The 11,940-nt window shown below is 37.5% G+C and overlaps 1 pseudogene; it reads right to left on the bottom strand.

The window, feature by feature from the left end:
* Positions 1–2,036: 2,036 nt before the first annotated feature.
* LOC147902593 (oxygen-evolving enhancer protein 3-1, chloroplastic pseudogene) lies at positions 2,037–2,484 on the bottom strand (annotated as a pseudogene).
* Positions 2,485–11,940: the final 9,456 nt, after the last annotated feature.

The following is an 11,940-nucleotide window of genomic DNA, read 5'->3' as shown; positions in this document are numbered from 1 at the left end:
TCCAGGATTGATTGCAAGAGATTCAATAACATCCTTCCCCTAGCCAATATCAAGTGCAGCAGGAAACTCTTGCTCAAACTCCTCATCCAGTTGTTTATCCTCTTTCTTTCTCTTCTTAGAAGATTCCTCCACAATTATAGTAGTGTCTTCAAAGTCTTCCATCTCCTTATCCTCTTTAACTCCAATTTCAACCTCTTTTTGAAACTCTAAATTTGGTGTAGATTCCACTTGCGAACTTCTCTTGCTACTTGTCCTTCCACTTCTCATGCCTCCTCGTTCTCCTCTTCCACCTCTCCCCCTCCTCTCAAAAGTTTTTATTTTTACCATCCTGCCAATGTGACACAAATGCATTTAAAAAAAGAAGTCATCGAATGGCATAGAATAGACTTACAAGGTCAATTAAGTCCCAGCTTTACTTCAATAGCTTGATCATGATGCTGCTAATTGAAGCTGCACTTGACGAGATGATGAGGCTTGAGGAGACTAGCTGGACAACAAAAGCATACAAAGAAAAGTTATTAAGCATACAAGAACAAGTTATTAACCACAAAAGTGTACAATATCTTGAATATACTGTGTTGTGTCTCCTAAGGCCTCCTCGTCTCCTTGCCTCCCCCTCCTTGCCTTATTTTCATAATAGTGCATGTGTCTAAAAGGGAACTAAAAAATCTCCAAGTGCTATGCATACATATGTCAAAATATCATGTGGTGTATAGGAAAACCACGTGATGTGCCCTTAAACCACACAGTGTATTTTTTTTATATAGCTTGGTATATATGTTCACTGTGCAAGAGTGATCTAGTCAACCAATTTGCAATGACTGACTAGAAAAGACATGTTTTTTTGCATTTTAAACATATTTAATTCAAAAAATACGTACTAAAAACCTCCCTAATATCACAAGGGAGATATTGGGGGAAAGCACCAAGAATCTTGATCATTAAACTTCTACTGAGTCTCTTCTACTACTCAAAATAGGCAACCAACAATCATAGAAGCCTTGAGAGGTACTGAACTTCAAAATATCCAAGTTGATGTTGCAAACATCGTATGCTGCTCTAGGTTATCATTTAATATTCTTCATTATCCTTCATGGCATAGATCCTTGCAATCATGGTGAAAAATCTATAATTCCATCCTATTATGCCATGTGCACCACATTGTTAGAGGTTGCGTATAAGGATATGCAAAACAAATTGAAGGAATCCATAATTAATGATCTAGCTTCAATAGGCTATACATTTGTTTCTAAAGGATGGATCGATATAGCTCATTGCTCTCTCACCAATGTGATGATTGTCTCTCCCAAAGGAGAAGCCCTCTAGAAGTCTTTAAAAAAAAGTGGTGAGATCCAAATTGGCAAATACATTGTAGAGTTATTGATTTCTATACAATGGAATCCATCTTAGAGAATCGAGATGCCATCATAGATACATCCCACTCACAAGATTATATAACTTGGGAAAGAGGTTTAAATTTAGAGAACAAGAGAACAAAATAAATCTTTGGGATGTGAAGGCTATGATTACAAACACAATATTTTGGAAAGGAGTGGAAGATGAAAGTTGTTGTGAGTTAACCTTTCATGTTTGCATTAAGGGATTTTGATGCTAAGGTGCCCACTTTGGGAAAAACTTACAAGATATGGTGGGATTTTGAACAAGATTTTCTTGGCCTGACAGGATGAAGTGCACCCTTTAGTGTAGCTAGATGGACGTAGTTGCATTCTTATTGAAGAAAAAGTTGGCGGTAGGTGCATTCCTCCACATAGTGTAAGCTTGCTATTAGATTCTGGAGCGAGGGAGAGCAAGGGAGCGAGGGAGGGAGCGACACTTTCAAATGAAAAGTTGTTCTTAAAGTAAATGCAAAATGCATTCAAAGCTCACAACTCTTTTAAATAAAAAGCTTGATGTTCTAAATGCCATGAAAAAGCTGATGTTCTTTAAAGCCATGCTCCACATAGAGAAATGCAAAATGCATTGAAAGCGAGCACAAGAATGATATATATGTACATTGCAATTGGCACAGACTGTAGTTAGCCAAGCTTGGCGAGGACGTCTTTGAGGGCGGAGAATGTTTCGGTGTAATACTTCTCTACATGCGCTACACTCTTGCTCCTTGCTGCATAATCAAGCTGCCAAATAAAAGTCGAACATTTCAGACAGACATCCAACCCAATGAATTACATTGTTTATTGTATCAAAAAGCTTGGCCACCAGAGACTTGAAGGCCTTCTTCTCGTCCTTCAGCTTTGCTGCAATCACAGTGTTCAGATCGTAGTGGAGGTAAGAAGCCTTCAGGTGTAGGTCGATCAGAGCTTTCAATACCACGATATCTTTGGCCGATTCCTTGGCTTTAGCAGTTACTTCTAGGGGAGGAAGCGGTTGAAGGTAAAATCGTTGTTTCAGAGGGAGATCGAGTTCGTGAGCTTGATCGGCAGAGGGAGCGAGGGAGGGGGAGCAGCAGAGCGAGGGATCGATGGAGCAACGGAGGCAGAGCAAGAGGGAGGGAGGGAGGCAGAGCGAGGGAGGGAGGGAGGAAGAGCAAGGGAGCGAGGGAGGGAGCGACGGAGGTAGAGCGAGAGGGAGGGAGGGAGGCAGAGCAAGGGAGGGAGGGAGGGAGGGAGGGAGCGATGGAGGCAGAGCGGGAGGGAGGTAGGGAGGGAGCGACAGAGGCAGGGAGGGAGGGAGAGAGGCGGTGGAGCGACGGAGGCAGAGCGGGAAGGAGGGAGGGAGGCGGAGTGACGGAGGGAGGGAGGGAGGGAGAAACGGAGGCAGAGCGGGAGGGAGGGAGGGAGGCAGAGCGAGGGAGCGAGGGAGGGAGGGGCCTTAAGAAAATGAGAGCCTTAAGAAATCGAATGGCCAATAGACCCTTTCGTCGATGAAAGGGGTCTCTTGGCCTTTCATTTTCATAAGGCCAATAGACCCCTTTCATCGACGAAAGGGGTCTATTGGCCATTTATTTTCTTAAGGGATCTCATGAAAAAGAAAGGCCAATAGACCCCTTTCATCGATGAAAGGGGTCTATTGGCCTTTAATTTTCTTAAGGGTGTCCTCAAACATCCATAGTGGTAACAGTGGTATTATTAAAACTTGTCTAAATGTGTGTAACTCCTTTTGGTATTCTACACTTTCCCTTTCGTGAACGAGTCCTTTTCTTGCTACTTGACATATGCTATGCAGCCATCCCTGTTTACGCATCACATGTGGATTGGTGGTTTCCTAGTGGTAGGCACGGTGGCACATGTAGCTATTTTTATGGTGAGCAATTATGATCCGACTAATCAATCCGATTATGATCCGACTATTTTTAGGATCATGTCATTTGGCATCGTGATGCAATAATTTCACATCTTAACCGAGTAAAAATCGGCGTAATCTCGGAATAGTGTCAATTTTCCCTCATCAATGGAATTTAACCAATCTCTTATATCGCTATAGGATAGGGATAGGGCTCTAATAAAAATTAAAGTTCACATTGATATTTGTAGAAATAATCATCCCTCTTCCATGATAAAGAACACCTTTGCTAGCAAGGGACCACCACATGTCCTCGACCAAGCCAAGTACTTAACGTTGCCTCTTTATTAGCTAGCACTCGTTTTTATTATTTCAAATCATTACAATCAATGCGTTTATTTTATTCACCATGACGGGACGACATACTGGCTAATAGTATTGCATGAAGATCGACCTCCGCGTTGAGATGGCAAAGCAATCAGATGGCGAAACAAAATCTCCAAAGAAATGGAAGATAGAATTCAGAGGTCATTGGTCATGAAATGCATTGTTAAGGACACAACAGTCGTGAAGGCCATGGAGCATGTTGACTCATTGTTTCTACAGAAGGATCAATGCAAAAAAGGTATTGAATGCAAGGTTGACATTTCTCCATTTCCTTCTTGCAATTGTGAAGACTTCATTGGACGATCATGCAAATTGGATGCCTATATTCCATGCAAACATATTTATTACATCTTCCTTTCATACCTTGGATTGGATAGCAGAAATAATATGTTTGTTCACCAAGCCACCTTGAGTAAAAAAGAGATATTCCAGGCATTGTCCCGCATGCCTTGAGGTTTAGTTTTTGGAGACTATAATTTCATGATGGTCAACAGAAAATGGAAGGGCTATTATAATAATCCTTTTTCCATGAGGATTTTGAACCACAAAAATGGTATTTTTTTGAAGACTAAACCTTCATGATGTTGAATACAAAATGAAAAAATATCTATAATAATCCTTTTTTCCATAAAGATTTTGAACCACAAGAACAATGTTTTTGGAGCCTTTTGCATTTCTCCTTGTGTAAATTTTTTGTTTGTTTCTCTCCTTGTTAATAATTGTGGCAGGACGCTTTGTAGGAAACTTATTTGAAATAACATGAACTCAACACATCTAGTAGCAAAATACCAAACTATGAGTGTAAAATATTGACTTAAAATTTGGCTATATTTGTTACATTTCCTTTTGTACTTGGATTGGATATAAGAAGTCCTTTTTTCCATGAGTAATTTGAACGACAAGGATAGTGTGCTAATTATTCTCCACTTGATAATTGTGGTAGGACATTTTGAAGGATGATTTTACATCACAAAAGTTTGAACATGTCTTCTATGTGATAAATCATGTCTTCATTTTCATTTGCATAGGTTGAAAACTTATTTGAAATAATATGAACATGTATTGGAATATACAACAAATAACAAAATAGAAAATATTGTGAGTGTATTTGACTTAAAATTGGGCTATATTATTTACATATTACTTATATGGATAGAAAAGACAATATTTTTGGTCACCAAGCTAACTTGAGTACAAAAGAGATCTTCACAGCATTATCTTGCATGCCTCAAGGCCTAGTTTTTGCAGATTGCACACCTTCATGATGTTGAACAAAATTTGAAAGGACTATTATAATAATACTTTTTGCAATAACCACCAAAATAATGTTTTGGAGTCTTTTTCATTACTCCTTATGGAAACTTTGGGCTATTTCTATACTTGATACTTGATAATTGTGATAATTGTGATGGGACGCCTTGTAGGATGATTGGAATCACAAAACTTTGAACGTGTCTTTTACGTGATAAATCATATCTTCATTTGTAGTGATGTAGGTTGGAAACATATTAAAATTGTCAATATAGAATAATTAGAAAACTATGAGTGGAAAATATTTTGACTTAAAATTAAGCTAGTGTAACAAAGATGCAGAATACTGGATTTTGCTAAGGTCGAACATAATCTTTTTTTTTTTTTGTGGACTATACATCCCTTTTAATAAAAAAAGGGGTCTAGCAACTTCAAGATTTATTTTCTGGTTATTGGTTGTTGTGGTTTATTAGTTTATAAGGATAACCACTTCTTTTATTGAGCAATATGGACCCTTCATTTACAAAACAGTTTCATAATCATGGCCTCATTTCATGAACTTCAAGAGTTAGAAAACTTGTTTAGTCAGAAATGAGGATATCCATTTCTTTTCTTAAGCAATATGACCCCTTTATTCACAAAAGGGGTCCATACACTTGGATTGTTTTCATAAACTTTGACACAAAAAAACTACATTCTGATCCAATTTGCTCAAATGCTTAGATGGTTTTGCTCAAAAATTAGAAATCCCCTTAACTATAGAAGTGATATCTTATCAGAAGGAGTGGATGAGTTCATTGGTACTGAGAAAGAAAAAGGTTTCAGAATTGATGTCTTATCTGGAGTGGATGAATTCACACACATTGACAAGGGCAAAGAGTTTGAAAGTGTTGGCTTATCAAACATGGACCACATGGATATTGATTTGAATGGTCCTACGATTGCTTCAAAGACAAGAATGAAATCAATAAAGGACTAAATTTGATATTTGACTTTGACTGTGATAAGATCAAGGACGCAACATCCCATGAAATCTAAGTGAAACATTGTATTAAGAAATTTTGAACTTTTTCTGTTGTTTTGGACTTTTTTCCCAAACCAATTACCTCCACTTGATATTGACCTAGTAGACTCAAAAAAGGGTGTTTTTACAACACTATATATATCTGTCTCTGCAAATTATGATCTGTGGAAGCAAAGGTGTAGGGACAATGAGCGGGAAAGTGAATGTGAGGGGCCGCATGTGACACACCCCTTAATATGTGGCTAGTGGCCACACAGGTCTTGATCCTTACATGTCCACCTAATGCTTGATCATTCTATTACTAGCTAATTTTTAGTTATTTTTTGAATTTATAGTTAATTCTTTAATTATTAATTTACTTTGATTGATTTCTTAATTATTAATTATTTTTTATTACTAATCCTTCTCGATTACTAAATATTTTTTAATTAATTATTAACTTATTTATTTTTATAACTTTTTGTTAATTCTTCAATTATTAATTACTTATATTACTAACTAGTTTTGTATTCATTAATAACTAATATCTTAATTTAGACTTAATTATTAATAGATAGAATTCAAGAGTTGTACATATCAACATAGAGGTGGTGTAAAGATACACCATTTTGGAAAATGATGTATAAGATCACCGAGGGGGACCGCCACATAGGGACATATTTGCTCTTATGCTTTGGAATCTCTTTCTGAGTCATCAGACTCTATTATTGCATCTTTAGTCGGATCAAGTCTACCCAAACAATGTTTGATATGTGCAAGGTTGCTATCAAGGATCATGATGCTTTTTTCCACATCATACCCATGCTTCTTTTTAATATTTTGAGTCCTTGATTTCCAACAATGGATGATGCTACTCACCTCCACTTCAGCCAAGCCTTCTTTATTTGGAACCCATTCCTATTTCTTTTCCAACCAATGCTCATAAAGTTGTTTCATCGTATACCTCTTTGGGAGATATTTTATTGGTTTGGGTTCATACCATAATGGTGTGAATGTGCTAGGGATTCCCATTTCATCCCTTGCTATCTGAGCAACCTTTGCAACCCAAATTGGTCCCCCTTGGTCATCCAATTGTGATTCAGGATTTAGATTTGTTGCACAAATGGCAACAAAAAGTCCCTCTTGGATTTCATCGAATGGTACAAACTCTAGCAACGGCTTATCACCCTTCCTACCACAAAATTTATGAGGAAAAAGGCATTGCTCAGCTTCTTCCATATCTTCAGCTATAGTGGACTCTCTAGCAAATGCAAAATCTTCTCTTGACTCAATTTTTTGTGGCCAAAATAGATTTGAGTATTCTATGCTCGGCAAATTTTCTTGCTCTTTTAGATATTTGAGAAGGGATTCATTTGCCATGACTATCTCCATATTTTTCTCAGACTGCTCTGGATATTTTTACATCATACTCCTAACGTGAGAAATGAATGCTTGCAAGCCTTTTATTTCATCCATGTCTAGTGCTTTGTTTTTTGTGAGAATTAATGTAGTGTCCTCCAAGGGGATTATTCGTTCTAGTAATGCATATGGCGCACTCCATAAATGATCTGTGTCCATTGAGTAGTACTTCCATTGCATCACCGGAGTGTTGTCATGCATGCTAAACCGAAAGTAGTGTGGATTTGTGTGTCCACATAGTGCATCATCTCCTCATTTTAAATGAGGCTCTATGAATGCTCTCCACTCTACCATCCTCTCTAAGATAGCCACTTCTGAGTCTTCCTTTTGAGAACCTCCAATTTTTTTTCTAATTCGGCGTTTCATGTCATCCATTGTCAAAAGATCCCTGGACTTCAACTCTCTAGAGATAATGCTAAATATTTAATCTATGGCTTTGTGTGTATGGCTGACAAGAAGAAAACCGACTTCCACTTGTTCAAATAATTTCAAACCAACTAGCATAGAGCACAAAGCAAAAATGTATCTATTCTTATTTTCTCTCCAGCAATTATCAGCCTGTATATGCAAGATGCGAGGTAAATGTCCACGTGCATCCTTGACCTTTCGTATTGCTTTCGTGATGGATGTTGCTACTTGATTACTATCATGTTCATGCAAGCAATCAATCCATAGATCACAAAAGAGTCAGAATCCATGTACTGATACTCCACACAAGTGTGTTTTAAGTCCACGTTTACCTTCTAATGGAGGTGGGGTGCGTTTGAATGTAGGCAAAGTTATTGTATTCTGATCCATGCCATCAATGGTGATGCACATAGGCTTCCTGATATCTGAAATAGCTTCCTCCCTCCAAGAAGCATATACCATTCTAGCATCTTGCACATGACGTAAATGGATTTCTCTCCATCTTATATATTTTCCTCGACGTTTCTTGCATTTGCTGTGCTCAATGGCATTTTTCAATTCATCACATGTCTTGCATTTTGACATTCTTTGCTTTGATGGAGTCTTCACATTGCAAAACTGCCCATGCTAAATTTTATAAAAAGTAGCTCTAGAAATTTTGCTCTCTTCTCTGTCTTGTAATGTTCTATTAACGGACTCTAGTACCACCTTCTTTGTCATTCCTAGAGGAAGATGATGTTGGCACATAGTACTTCCATCTGGCATTGTTGTGGAAGATGAGGTTGTGGCAATGCATTGTCTTCAAGGATTTGCTTTAAAGTTGCAGCTACATTCAAGGTGCTTCTTTGTCCTTTTAACTTGCACACATTTCCATGAACTCTATGAATCACCTTATCTTTGACCTCTATCCATATGCCCCAGTAGGTACCATGTGATAATCCACTGAACAAATGGTATCCTCAGTTACATATGACTAGTCCATTAACCATCAGCATCAACTGAGGTTTGCATAGCGTTGTCTTTAAGACGTCTTCAGGTTGTCGAAAGAAGCAAGAAAACTCTTAAAGAAGATGATTATGCCTATTTGGCCTTGTCTTGCTCCAAATACCTACACGTATCTAGCCTCGCAATCTTCCTTCGTAACTCTTCTAAGGCAAAGCTTCTTGCAGTAGACTTTCATTATAGTTTCTTATATATTCTGTTCGAATAGCATTACATGCCTCTTGGGTTCTAGAATTGGTGCCATGATTCGTCGCCTCTTAACACTTACATACTTTCTTTTTTAGCCTAGCAGCTTTCTTTTCCTATTCGACATGACATCGTTGTCCATTTCAGATTGCATTTCTCTTACATCTTCATTTGTGAAGTCAAATGTGGAATGGTCTTGAGAACTATTCGTCGATCTGTAATACCTTGGAAATGGCAATCTTTTAGACATTGAGTTCATTGAAGCCAATATTTCGAATCCAAAAGTACGTTGTTGAATCGGATCCATTTTAGTGCGAACATCATGACCAATGTCTGAAACAATGTTTGAATCAATCCCTGTCCCACAAATTGCATCTATGTCTTCTGACCTAGTGAGAACTTCATGGCCAATATCATTATTATCATCGATCCTAGTTATTGCCTTGCTTATCCCACAAATGGCATCGATATCCTCTACTCCTATAAGTGCTTCATGACCAGTATCACTAAATTTTACTGGGATAAGTGTGATCGAGGGCTTGCTCTATGGTGCATGTGTGGACATGATGCTTTGCACAAGCCTAACTTTAGTAAGATTAAGGCCTGTGCAAAGTATTAGACACATGTGCAAAGTATCGAATACCTGAAATATCATTTGCACAGTTGGACATGCATATTTCCTTGTTCACTTACTTGAAACCATGCATCATGCATGAGTATTAAAAGCATAAAACATGCTTCTTGTGTTTTGGATGGGCATGATACTTTGCATAGGCCTTAATGTAAGTCCTTACAAAGCATAAAACATGCTTCTTGTGTTTTGGATAGCCTTAATGTAAATCCTTGCAAAGTATCATACCCTTAGAGCATCATTTGCATGGTTGGACACACATATTTCCTTGTTTTTTAATTGAAACCCTAAACACTAAACCCTAAATCCTAATTAAATGGTATAAAATCAAGATGTAAAATTATTATTTTTAAAACCCTATTTTTTTGAAATTAAATTGAAAAAAAAAGCAAACTGTGAAGAATTGTTTTAGAAAAACCCCCATTTTGAGCTATCAAATTGGAAAAAAAATCCAAATGTGAAAGAGTAATTTGTGTTTTTTGGAAAGAAATTTATTAGAAAATCAAAGTAGAAATGTTTTCTTTAAAACCCTCATTTTTTGCTATTAATTTGAATTTTTTTCTCAAATTTAGAAATATTTAGATGAAGGTATGGCTTAAGCCACACCTTCAAAGGAAGCCTTCTCTAAAACAACATATGGAGTAGCCCATATGTTAGATTGTTTTCAATTAAAAATGGAAAGATTTTGATTTCTTTTCTTAGAATTAGAACTATTTAAATAAAGGTGTGGCTCAAGCCACATCTTCTAAGGAAGCATCCTTAATTAATCTAATTGGAGTAATAAATCCAATTAATTAGTTTATTGCTTAACTAATCTAATTAAACTAATTATTGCTTAACTAATCTGTGAATCTAATTAATTAATTAATTTTGCATAATTGGATTTCAATTAAATACATTAATCAACATCATGTCTAATTGAACTTATTTACTAATCTAATGATTAACAAATCAAAATAATTCATCTAATTAATCTTTCTAATCTATGAATCTAATTAATTAATTAATTAACATAAGCATAGTTTAATTATATTTTAAATTAATTTAATAAATTTAATCAATTACTCAAATTAATATAATTAATCTAAATAGGATCATTAGATTACTCTAACTAATTTAAATGTATTGGATTTAATTAATCATTTTTCTTAATTTTGTATGTTTTCTCTAAATGAGCTAGATGGTCAAAAATAAGAGGAGATGTGGCATACGCCATATGTGAATTAATCAATTGGCTTAATTTTGTATTTTTTCTCTAAATGAGCTATATGTTCAAAAAAAAGAGGAGATATGGCGTCTGTCATATGTTTCACATTACCTTCATTTTGATTTTGGACTTTTTTCAAGAATGTCGCTACAAGTTAAAAGCCTTCCCACTAGCTCGTACTTGTGAAATGATTGACACTCTCTTTATATATTCCTAGTCTTTTCAAAAAAACTCCTCCCGCCCATCTTTCCCTCTCTTTTACACTAAAATTTTAAAATTTAAACATTTTTCCCCTTGGATTAACACATATGGGCTTGACTGTTGGTCGTCATTTTTTCCACTGAAATCTACACTGGATTTGTGAAAACAGCTCTCTTTTTGCCATCATGAAAGTTGTTCTATCATGATTGGGAAACAAATGATTTAAGCAAGGTCAGGAACGCTCCATGGATGAGATGGATGGTCCCAACAAAACCTGGGAACTCAAATCACTTGCAAGCAGGGACGAACTCCAAGACAAAAAGTAATTGCTAGACTGCAAGTTAGATAAAGGCCTTCTTGCTGCCCACTGTCGAAGAAACTTAGAAGCAGAGAGGCACACCGCATCAAGGCAGCCGGGAAAACCAGAGCGAAGAAAACTAATCTAAATTTTGTACCTTGTTGGAAGTGACAGCGAACATGTAAACACACTGGTAGAAGCTCTGACGGTAGTCAACGTGAGTCAAACGGCAAGTGAACGGATACAGAGAATGACAAGCAGCTCGGAGATACTCGGAAGCACGTTGCAGGGGAAGTCTCTGCAGACCCAGGATGGTAACATGGGGCTCGAAATCCAGACCATCGAATCTGTCTCTGAGTTTGCGCATGGCGGCACTAATAAGGCCAGGTTGATCCTATTGGCTCCCTTCTTCCCTCCTCTGCTCCACCCTCAATCGCTTGCCTCCTCCTACCCACATCGTGAGCATCATCAGTACATTGCCGTAGCATCGCTTGTAGATTTTAGTCGCAGAGGGACGCTCGACACGAGAATTGTTGGGCTCGCCGAGTTCTTGTGTGCCCACACTTGGCGAGCGCGCCATTTTGGCGCAGCCTTTGTCCTCAAATCTGTTGCTGCACCCATCTGCGTAATGGCTATGGCCTTCGCAGCTCTCCTTCAAACCCAGTCCAGCAGCGCACGCCGTGCCACCGCAGGTGCATCGAGCGCTC

Source organism: Dipteris shenzhenensis, chromosome 4 (genome assembly GCF_047967505.1).
Source record: "Dipteris shenzhenensis isolate YYH24624 ecotype China chromosome 4, Dip_SZ_1.0, whole genome shotgun sequence".
Lineage (NCBI taxonomy): Eukaryota > Viridiplantae > Streptophyta > Polypodiopsida > Gleicheniales > Dipteridaceae > Dipteris > Dipteris shenzhenensis.
Note: the sequence above shows the minus strand (reverse complement) of the source record. Positions and strands in the feature narration are given on the sequence as shown.